Source organism: Pseudophryne corroboree, unplaced genomic scaffold (assembly GCF_028390025.1).
Source record: "Pseudophryne corroboree isolate aPseCor3 unplaced genomic scaffold, aPseCor3.hap2 scaffold_298, whole genome shotgun sequence".
Taxonomy (NCBI): domain Eukaryota; kingdom Metazoa; phylum Chordata; class Amphibia; order Anura; family Myobatrachidae; genus Pseudophryne; species Pseudophryne corroboree.
In genome coordinates, this window is record NW_026969651.1 from 690463 (window position 1) to 701699 (window position 11237).

The following is an 11237-nucleotide window of genomic DNA, read 5'->3' on the forward strand; positions in this document are numbered from 1 at the left end:
TACAGGTAGTGCTGCAGGGCCCACACCCTTTTACTTGCCTTACAGAGCAGCTCTGGAGCTGTTACAGTGCCCAGCTGCTGCAAGAAATCAGCTTGAATGCTTCAGGGGCTGGGGCATAGCCAACATGAGCCCCACACCGACGGAGGGTGGAGGTGTTTAATGCAAACTAGGGGTCATCCAAGTGCCGCAAAAGGCCGCCATGCCCTGCACGCCCCTTTTCTCTTTTCATATGCAGACGAGGGTTGAAGCCAACTTTGACCCACTGCTTGGATGACATCGCCATATGCAAATCCATCTGCTGCAGGCCTTCCCCCAGGAATGCTTGCACTAGTTGTTGCATTTGGTTTGTTGTTTGGGGGTGCTTCAGTATTAGGCAGCCTTCTGCCCTCCCATGTTCATCTGAAAATATGTGTTCTCCCTGCAGTTGTTGTCCCCAGATGAGAGTTCCCTTGTGCTGCCTCAGTTGAATCTCCTTTACTTGACAGAGATGTGCCTGAGCAGCGGCCCTCCCCAGCCCTATCCCAAATCATACTTATTTTGCATAGGAGATACCATGGTCATGAAGACTGTTCTCCCAGGGTGCGGTTCATTCATTGCATTCTGGGTATGCTGACCCCTGTGATTTCCCCAAATGTGGGAAACTCGACTGCATTATTTAATGCGAACTAGGGGTCATCCAAGCACCGCAAAAGGCCGCCATGCCCTGCATACCCCTTTTCTCTTTTCATAAGCAGACGAGGTTTGAAGCCAACTTTGACCCACTGCTTGGATGACATCACTTGCTGCCTTTCCAATGAAGCAAGTTTAATTTAGTAATAGGTGAAAAACCATCCCTACAAAGGTGTTAATCAGATACTTGGCTTTGTGGACACTTTTCAGAGCACAAATTTGTTAGCATAAAAATAAAGCCAGAAAATGAAGAGCTGTTTAATCACTCAATTGGATTTTTCTGCCAGCATATTTCTTTTTCTCTGCAACCCACTGCTAAATTGTGCTTCGTGGCTGTTTTTTTTATAAAATCACTTAATCAAATCTAACTCTGATTACATCAGAGAAGGCCAGGTACCCTACACCATAAGAGGTGGTTTGAAATTTTTACTTGTCTACTTAAAGATCACCAAAATCTGATAACGAGGTCAATTACGTCCCTAGGTGGGATTGAACCACCAACCTTTTGGTTAACAACTGAACACGCTAACTGTTTGCGCCTCAGAGACACTTTGCAAAAGTACATACTGACAAAGGTTAATAAGCATTCATCTAGAACGTTTCCTAGAAAAACTTTAAAAAGTCAATAATCTGGAGAGTTTTTGTAAGATGTTCCTTCCATCAACCAATGAAGAAACACATTGGTACTTTCCCATGATGAGTGAGTGCTTCAGGATCTCTTGCACTTACATGTGCAGCAAAGGACTACAATGGAAGCATGCTGGGCCTATAACCCAGAGGTAGGCAGATTGCAACTGTCCTCTGCTATATGCATTTTTTTTGTTAATTAAAGTAATCCAAAACTGGGATTGATATTTTGGCTCTTTTATTTTTACTTAAAGTACAATAACTTTTACTGTTTTAATTTGTTTTAATAGTATATTGACAGTATTGTTTTCTTTCAAAAATCCACTTAATTTTCTTTACCCTATTATTAAAATGGTAATTGACAAAAACAAACTACATTGTCACCAGAAGAGCAATACAAAATGTACAAGTGATATATTAAAATCATCTTTTCAGCTTGAATTTCAATGATGCATTGAGGTAACGATTTTGTGAGAAACATCTTCACCCTTAAATAAAGATTTTCTTAATTCCCTACCTGTGTGCTAATTAGATATCACCTTGTTTTCACATTAAACAGACTTTCACATGAGAAAGCAGCAAGGATGCAGTGGCGTTAATGTTTCCTGGTGTCAACCTGTATTATTTCAGTAGACATTGAAATGAGGATGCATCTTGCTGCCTTTCCAATGAAGCAAGTTTAATTTAGTAATAGGTTAAAAACCATCCCTACAAAGGTGTTAATCAGAGACTTGGCTTTGTGGACACTTTTCAGAGAACAAATTTGTTAGCATAAAAATAAAGCCAGAAAATGAAGAGCTGTTTAATCACTCAATTGGATTTTTCTGCCAGCATTTTTCTTTTTCTCTGCAACCCACTGCTAAATTGTGCTTCCTAGCTGTTTTTTTTATAAAATCACTTAATCAAATCTAACTCTGATTACATCAGAGAAGGCCAGGTACCCTACACCATAAGAGGGGGTTTGAAATTTTGACTTGTCTACTTAAAGATCACCGAAATCTGATAACAAGGTCAATTACGTCCCTGGGTGGGATTGAACCACCAACCTTTTGGTTAATAGCCTTATACACTAACTGATTGCGCCACAGCGACACTTTTCAAAAGTACATACTGACAAAGGCTAATAAGCATTCATCTAGAACGTTTCCTAGAAACATTTTAAAAAGTCAATAATGTGGAGAGTTTTTGTAAGATGTTTCTTCCATCAACCAATGAAGAAACACATTGGTACTTTCCTATGATGAGTGAGTGCTTCAGGATCTCTTGCACTTACATGTGCAGCAGAGTACTGTAATGGAAGCATGCTGGGTCCATAACCCAGAGGTAGGCAGATTGAAACTATCCTCTGCTATATGCATTGTTTTTATTAATTAAAGTAATCCAAAACTGGGATTGATATTTTTGCTCTTTTATTTTTACTTAAAGTACAATAACTTTTACCATTTTAATTTGTTTTAATAGTATATTGACAGTATTGTTTTCTTTCAAAAATCCAATTAATTTTCTTTACCCGATTATTAAAATGGTAATTGACAAAAACAATCTACATTGTCACCAGAAGAGCAGTACAAAATGTACAAGTGATATATTAAAATCATCTTTCCAGCTTGAATTTCAATGATGCCTTGGTGCAACAATTTTGTGAGAAACATCTTCACCCATAAAGAAAGATTTTCTTAATTCCTTACCTGTGTGCTGATTAGATATCACCTTGTTTTCACATTAAACAGACTTCCCCATGAGGAAGCAGCAAGGATGCAGTGACGTTTATGTTTCCTGGTGTCAACCTGTATTATTTCAGTAGACATTGAAATGAGGATGCATCTTGCTGCCTTTCCAATGAAGCAAGTTTAATTCAGTAATAGGTGAAAAACCATTCCTACAAAGGTGTTAATCAGAGACTTGGCTTTGTGGACACTTTTCAGAGAGCAAATTTGTTAGCATAAACATAAAATCAGAAAATGAAGAGCTGTTTAATCACTCAATTGGACTTTTCTGCCAGCATAATTTTTTTCTCTGCAACCCACTGCTAAATTGTGCTTCCTAGCTGTTTTTTATAAAATCACTTAATCAAATCTAATTCTGATTACATCAGAGAAGGCCGGGTACCCTACACCATAAGAGGGGGTTTGAAATTTTGACTTGTCTACTTAAAGATCACCAAAATCTGATAACAAGGTCTATTACGTCCCTGGGTGGGATTGAATCACCAACCTTTAGGTTAATAGCCATACACACTAACTGATTGCGCCACAGCGACACTTTGCAAAAGTACATACTGACAAAGGCTAATAAGCATTCATCTAGAACGTTTCCTAGAAAAACTTTAAAAAGTCAATAATCTGGAGAATTTTTGTAAGAAACACATTGGTACATTCCCATGATGAGTGAGTGCTTCAGGATCTCTTGCACTTACATGGGCTATTAACCAAAAGGTTCCCACCCAGTGATGTAATTGACCTTGTGATCAGATTTTGGTGATCTTTAAGTAGACAAGTCAAAATTTCAAACCCCCTCTTATGGTGTAGGGTACCTGGCCTTCTCTGACGTAATCAGAGTTAGATTTAATTAAGGTGCACAAGGGAATAGAAGGGAGCGGTTTAAGAAAAGAGAAGTGGAAACAGACAGCAAACTAGGCTGGAGAGAGACCTGAGACAAAGAGATCTGAATTATACGAGAGCCGACCAGGGGAAACACAAATTATGCAGTCAAGTTTCCCACATTTGGGGAAATCGCAGGAGCAGCACACCCAGAGTGCAATGGGTGAGCCTTTCCCTGGGAGAAGCACCTTCCTGATCATAGTATCTCACCTGGCAGGTAAGTAGGAGTTGGGCTAGTGCTGGGGAGGGTCGCTGCTCGGGTACCCCCCTGTCAAGTGAAGGAGATCCAACTGAGGCAGCACAAGGGAACTCTCGAAAGAAGAACAAGGCTAGAGGAAGATCTGAGACAAAGAAATCTGACTTTTACCAGAGCTGACCAGAGGAAAGCACAAACACAGTACCCCACTACCACCAGGAAACATTAACGCCACTGCATCCTTGCTGCTTTCTCATGTGGAAGTCTATTTAATGTGAAAACAAGGTGATATCTAATTAGCACACAGAAAAGAAAATTAAGTGAATTTTTGAAAGAAAACAATACTGTCAATATACTATTAAAACAAATTAAAATGGTAAAAGTTATTGTACTTTAAGTAAAAATAAAAGAGCAAAAATATCAATCCCAGTTTTGGATTACTTTAATTAACAAAAAAAATGCATATAGCAGAGGATAGTTTCAATCTTTCTACCTCTGGGTTATGGGCCCAGCATGCTTCCATTGCAGTACTCTGCTGCACATGTAAGTGCAAGAGATCCTGAAGCACTCACTCATCATGGGAAAGTACCAATGTGTTTCTTCATTGGTTGATGGCAGAAACATCTTACAAAAACACTCCAGATTATTGACTTTTAAAGTTTTTCTAGGAAACGTTCTAGATGATTGTTTATTAGCCTTTGTCAGTATGTAATTTTGCAAAGTGTCGCTATGGCGCAATCAGTTAGTGTGTATGGCTATTAACCAAAAGGTTGGTGGTTCAATCCCACCCAGGGATGTAATTGACTTTGTTATCAGATTTTGGTGATCTTTAAGTAGACAAGTCAAAATTTCAAACCCCCTGTTATGGTGTTAGGTATTTAGACTTCTCTGATGTAATCAGAGTTAGATTTGATTCAGTGATTTTATAAAAACAGCTAGGAAGCACAATTTAGCAGTGGGTTGCAGAGAAAAAGAAATATGCTGGCAAAAAAATCCAATTGAGTGATTAAACAGCTCTTGGATGGTTTTTCACCTATTACTAAATTAAACTTGCTTCATTGGAAAGGCAGCAAGATGCATCCTCATTTCAATATCTACTGAAATAATACAGGTTGACACCAGGAAACATTAACGCCACTGCATCCTTGCTGCTTTCTCATGTGGAAGTCTGTTTAATGTGAAAACAAGGTGATATCTAATTAGCACACAGGTAAGGAATTAAGAAAATCTTTATTAAAGGGTGAAGATGTTTCTCACAAAATCGTTGCCCCAATGCATCATTGAAATTCAAGCTGGAAAGATGATTTTAATATATCACTTGTACATTTTGTATTGCTCTTCTGGTGACAATGTAGTTTGTTTTTGTCAATTACCATTTTAATAATCGGGTAAAGAAAATTAATTGGATTTTTGAAAGAAAACAATACTGTCAATATACTATTAAAACAAATTAAAATGGTAAAAGTTATTGTACTTTAAGTAAAAATAAAAGAGCAAAAATATCAATCCCAGTTTTGGATTACTTTAATTAACAAAAAAAAATGCATATAGCAGAGGATAGTTTCAATCTGCCTACCTCTGGGTTATGGACCCAGCATGCTTCCATTACAGTACTCTGCTGCACATGTAAGTGCAAGAGGTCCTGAAGCACTCACTTATCATGGGAAAGTTCCAATGTGTTTCTTCATTGGTTGATGGAAGAAACATCTTACAAAAACTCTCCACTTTATTGACTTTTTAAAATGTTTCTAGGAAACGTTCTAGATGAATGCTTATTAGCATTTGTCAGTATGTACTTTTGCAAAGTGTCGCTGTGGCGCAATCAGTCTGTGTGTATGGTTATTAACCAAAAGGTTGGTGGTTCAATCCCACCCAGGGACGTAATTGACCTTGTTATCAGATTTTGGTGATCTTTAAGTAGACAAGTCAAAATTTCAAACCCCCTGTTATGGTGTAGGGTACCTCGCCTTCTCTGATGTAATCAGAGTTAGATTTGATTCAGTGATTTTATAAAAACAGCTAGGAAGCACAATTTAGCAGTGAGTTGCAGAGAAAAAGAAATATGCTGGCAAAAAAATCCAATTGAGTGATTAAACAGCTCTTCATTTTCTGGCTTTATTTTTATGCTAACAAATTTGTTCTCTGAAAAGTGTCCACAAAGCCAAGTCTCTGATTAACACCTTTGTAGGGATGGTTTTTCACCTATTACTAAATTAAACTTGCTTCATTGGAAAGGCAGCAAGATGCATCCTCATTTCAATGTCTACTGAAATAATACAGGTTGACACCAGGAAACATTAACGCCACTGCATCCTTGCTGCTTTCGCATGTGGAAGTCTGTTTAATGTGAAAACAAGGTGATATCTAATTAGCACACAGGTAAGGAATTAAGAAAATCTTTATTTAAGGGTGAAGATGTTTCTCACAAAATCGTTGCCCCAATGCATCATTGAAATTCAAGCTGGAAAGATGATTTTAATATATCACTTGTACATTTTGTATTGCTCTTCTGGTGACAATGTAGTTTGTTTTTGTCAATTACCATTATAAAAATAGGGTAAAGAAAATTAAGTGGATTTTTGAAAGAAAACAATACTGTCAATATACTATTAAAACAAATTAAAATGGTAAAAGTTATTGTACTTTAAAGTAAAAATAAAAGAGCAAAAATATCAATCCCAGTTTTGGATTACTTTAATTAACAATAAAAAATGCATATAGCAGAGGATAGTTTCAATCTGCCTACCTCTGGGTTATGGGCCCAGCATGTTTCCAATGCAGTACTCTGCTGCACATGTAAGTGCAAGAGATCCTGAAGCACTCACTCATCATGGGAAAGTACCAATGTGTTTCTTCGTTGGTTGATGGAAGAAACATCTTACAAAAACTCTCCAGATTATTGACTTTTTAAAGTTTTTCTAGGAAACGTTCTAGATGAATGCTTATTAGCCTTTGTCAGTATGTAAGTTTGCAAAGTGTCTCTGTGGCGCAATCGGTTAGTGTGTTTGGTTATTAATCAAAGGGTTGGTGGTTCAATCCCACCCAGGGATGTAATTGACCTTGTTATCAGATTTTGGTGATCTTTAAGTAGACAAGTCAAAATTTCAAACCCCCTCTTATGGTGTAGGGTACCTGGCCTTCTCTGATGTAATCAGAGTTAGATTTGATTAAGTGATTTTATAAAAAAACAGCTAGGAAGCACAATTTAGCAGTGGGTTGCAGAGAAAAAGAAATATGCTGGCAGAAAAATCCAATTGAGTGATTAAACTGCTCTTCATTTTCTGGCTTTATTTTTATGCTAACTAATTTGTTCTCTGAAAAGTGTCCACAAAGCCAAGTGTCTGATTAACATCTTTGTAGGGATGGTTTTTCACCTATTACTAAATTAAACTTGCTTCATTGGAAAGGCAGCAAGATGCATCCTCATTTCAATATCTACGGAAATAATACAGGTTGACACCAGGAAACATTAACGCCACTGCATCTTTGCTGTTTTCTCATGTGGAAGTCTGTTTAATGTGAAAACAAGGTGATATCTAATTAGCACACAGGTAAGGAATTAAGAAAATCTTTATTTAAGGGTGAAGATGTTTCTCACAAAATCGTTGCCCCAATGCATCATTGAAATTCAAGCTGGAAAGATGATTTTAATATATCACTTGTACATTTTGTATTGCTCTTCTGGTGACAATGTAGTTTGTTTTTGTCAATTACCATTTTAATAATCGGGTAAAGAAAATTAATTGGATTTTTGAAAGAAAACAATACTGTCAATATACTATTAAAACAAATTAAAATGGTAAAAGTTATTGTACTTTAAGTAAAAATAAAAGAGCACAAATATCAATCCCAGTTTTGGATTACTTTAATTAACAAAAAAAATGCATATAGCAGAGGATAGTTTCAATCTGCCTACCTCTGGGTTATGGACCCAGCATGCTTCCATTACAGTACTCTGCTGCACATGTAAGTGCAAGAGATCCTGAAGCACTCACTCATCATGGGAAAGTACCAATGTGTTTCTTCATTGGTTGATGGAAGAAACATCTTACAAAAACTCTCCAGATTATTGACTATTTAAAGTTTTTATAGGAAACGTTCTAGATGAATGCTTATTAGCCTTTGTCAGTAAGTACTTTTGCAAAGTGTCGCTGTGGCTCAATCAGTTAGTGTGTATGGCTATTAACCAAAAGGTTGGTGGTTCAACCCCACCCAGGGACATAATTGACCTTGTTATCAGATTTTGTTGATCTTTAAGTAGACAAGTCAAAATTTCGAAAACCCCTGTTATGGTGTAGGGTACCTGGCCTTCTCTGATGTAATCAGAGTTAGATTTGATTCAGTGATTTTATAAAAACAGCTAGGAAGCACAATTTAGCAGTGGGTTGCAGAGAAAAAGAAATATGCTGGCAAAAAAATCCAATTGAGTGATTAAACAGCTCTTCATTTTCTGGCTTTATTTTTATGCTAACAAATTTGTTCTCTGAAAAGTGTCCACAAAGCCAAGTATCTGATTAACATCTTTGTAGGGATGGTTTTTCACCTATTACTAAATTAAACTTGCTTCATTGGAAAGGCAGCAAGATGCATCCTCATTTCAATATCTACTGAAATAATACAGGTTGACACCAGGAAACATTAACGCCACTGCATCCTTGCTGCTTTCTCATGTGGAAGTCTGTTTAATGTGAAAACAAGGTGATATCTAATTAGCACACAGGTAAGGAATTAAGAAAATCTTTATTTAAGGGTGAAGATTTTTCTCACAAAATCGTTGCCCCAATGCATCATTGAAATTCAAGCTGGAAAGATGATTTTAATATATCACTTGTACATTTTGTATTGCTCTTCTGGTGACAATGTAGTTTGCTTTTGTCAATTACCATTTTAATAATCGGGTAAAGAAAATTAATTGGATTTTTGAAAGAAAACAATACTGTCAATATACTATTAAAACAAATTAAAATGGTAAAAGTTATTGTACTTTAAGTAAAAATAAAAGAGCAAAAATATCAATCCCAGTTTTGGATTACTTTAATTAACAAAAAAAATGCATATAGCAGAGGATAGTTTCAATCTGCCTACCTCTGGGTTATGGACCCAGCATGCTTCCATTACAGTACTCTGCTGCACATGTAAGTGCAAGAGATCCTGAAGCACTCACTCATCATGGGAAAGTACCAATGTGTTTCTTCATTGGTTGATGGAAGAAACATCTTACAAAAACTCTCCACATTATTGACTTTTTAAAATGTTTCTAGAAATCGTTCTAGATGAATGCGTATTAGTCTTTGTCAGTAAGTACTTTTGCAAAGTGTCGCTGTGGTGCAATCAGTTAGTGTGTGAGGCTATTAACCAAAAGGTTGGTGGTTCAATCCCACCCAGGGACTTAATTGACCTTGTTATCAGATTTTGGTGATCTTTAAGTAGACAAGTCAAAATTTCAAACCCCCTGTTATGGTGTAGGGTACCTGGCCTTCTCTGATGTAATCAGAGTTAGATTTGATTTAGTGATTTTATAAAAACAGCTAGGAAGCACAATTTAGCAGTGAGTTGCAGAGAAAAAGAAATATGCTGGCAAAAAAATCCAATTGAGTGATTAAACAGCTCTTCATTTTCTGGCTTTATTTTTATGCTAACAAATTTGTTCTCTGAAAAGTGTCCACAAAGCCAAGTCTCTGATTAACATCTTTGTAGGGATGGTTTTTCACCTATTACTAAATTAAACTTGCTTCATTGGAAAGGCAGCAAGATGCATCCTCATTTCAATGTCTACTGAAATAATACAGGTTGACACCAGGAAACATTAACGCCACTGCATCCTTGCTGCTTTCGCATGTGGAAGTCTGTTTAATGTGAAAACAAGGTGATATCTAATTAGCACACAGGTAAGGAATTAAGAAAATCTTTATTTAAGGGTGAAGGTGTTTCTCACAAAATCGTTGCCCCAATGCATCATTGAAATTCAAGCTGGAAAGATGATTTTAATATATCACTTGTACATTTTGTATTGCTCTTCTGGTGACAATGTAGTTTGTTTTTGTCAATTACCATTATAATAATAGGGTAAAGAAAATTAAGTGGATTTTTGAAAGAAAACAATACTGTCAATATACTATTAAAACAAATTAAAATGGTAAAAGTTATTGTACTTTAAGTAAAAATAAAAGAGCAAAAATATCAATCCCAGTTTTGGATTACTTTAATTAACAATAAAAAATGCATATAGCAGAGGATAGTTTCAATCTGCCTACCTCTGGGTTATGGGCCCAGCATGTTTCCAACGCAGTACTCTGCTGCACATGTAAGTGCAAGAGATCCTGAAGCACTCACTCATCATGGGAAAGTACCAATGTGTTTCTTCGTTGGTTGATGGAAGAAACATCTTACAAAAACTCTCCAGATTATTGACTTTTTAAAGTTTTTCTAGGAAACGTTCTAGATGAATGCTTATTAGCCTTTGTCAGTATGTAAGTTTGCAAAGTGTCTCTGTGGCGCAATCGGTTAGTGTGTTTGGTTATTAATCAAAGGGTTGGTGGTTCAATACCACCCAGGGATGTAATTGACCTTGTTATCAGATTTTGGTGATCTTTAAGTAGACAAGTCAAAATTTCAAACCCCCTGTTATGGTGTAGGGTACCTGGCCTTCTCTGATGTAATCAGAGTTAGATTTGATTAAGTGATTTTATTAAAAAACAGCTAGGAAGCACAATTTAGCAGTGGGTTGCAGAGAAAAAGAAATATGCTGGCAGAAAAATCCAATTGAGTGATTAAACAGCTCTTCATTTTCTGGCTTTATTTTTATGCTAACTAATTTGTTCTCTGAAAAGTGTCCACAAAGCCAAGTGTCTGATTAACATCTTTGTAGGGATGGTTTTTAACCTATTACTAAATTAAACTTGCTTCATTGGAAAGGCAGCAAGATGCATCCTCATTTCAATATCTACGGAAATAATACAGGTTGACACCAGGAAACATTAACGCCACTGCATCTTTGCTGTTTTCTCATGTGGAAGTCTGTTTAATGTGAAAACAAGGTGATATCTAATTAGCACACAGGTAAGGAATTAAGAAAATCTTTATTTAAGGGTGAAGATGTTTCTCACAAAATCGTTGCCCCAATGCATCATTGAAATTCAAGCTGG

The 11237-nt window shown here is 36.6% G+C and overlaps 1 non-coding gene and 1 pseudogene across 1 annotated transcript; one reads left to right on the top strand and one right to left on the bottom strand.

Moving 5' to 3' along the window:
• The first annotated feature begins 528 nt into the window (after positions 1-528).
• Positions 529-707, top strand: LOC135015976 (U1 spliceosomal RNA; annotated as a pseudogene).
• A 3251-nt stretch (positions 708-3958) lies between these two features.
• Positions 3959-4121, bottom strand: LOC135015891 (U1 spliceosomal RNA). The gene has a single exon (XR_010214069.1). It is a non-coding gene; the product is annotated as a U1 spliceosomal RNA (small nuclear RNA).
• Positions 4122-11237: the final 7116 nt, after the last annotated feature.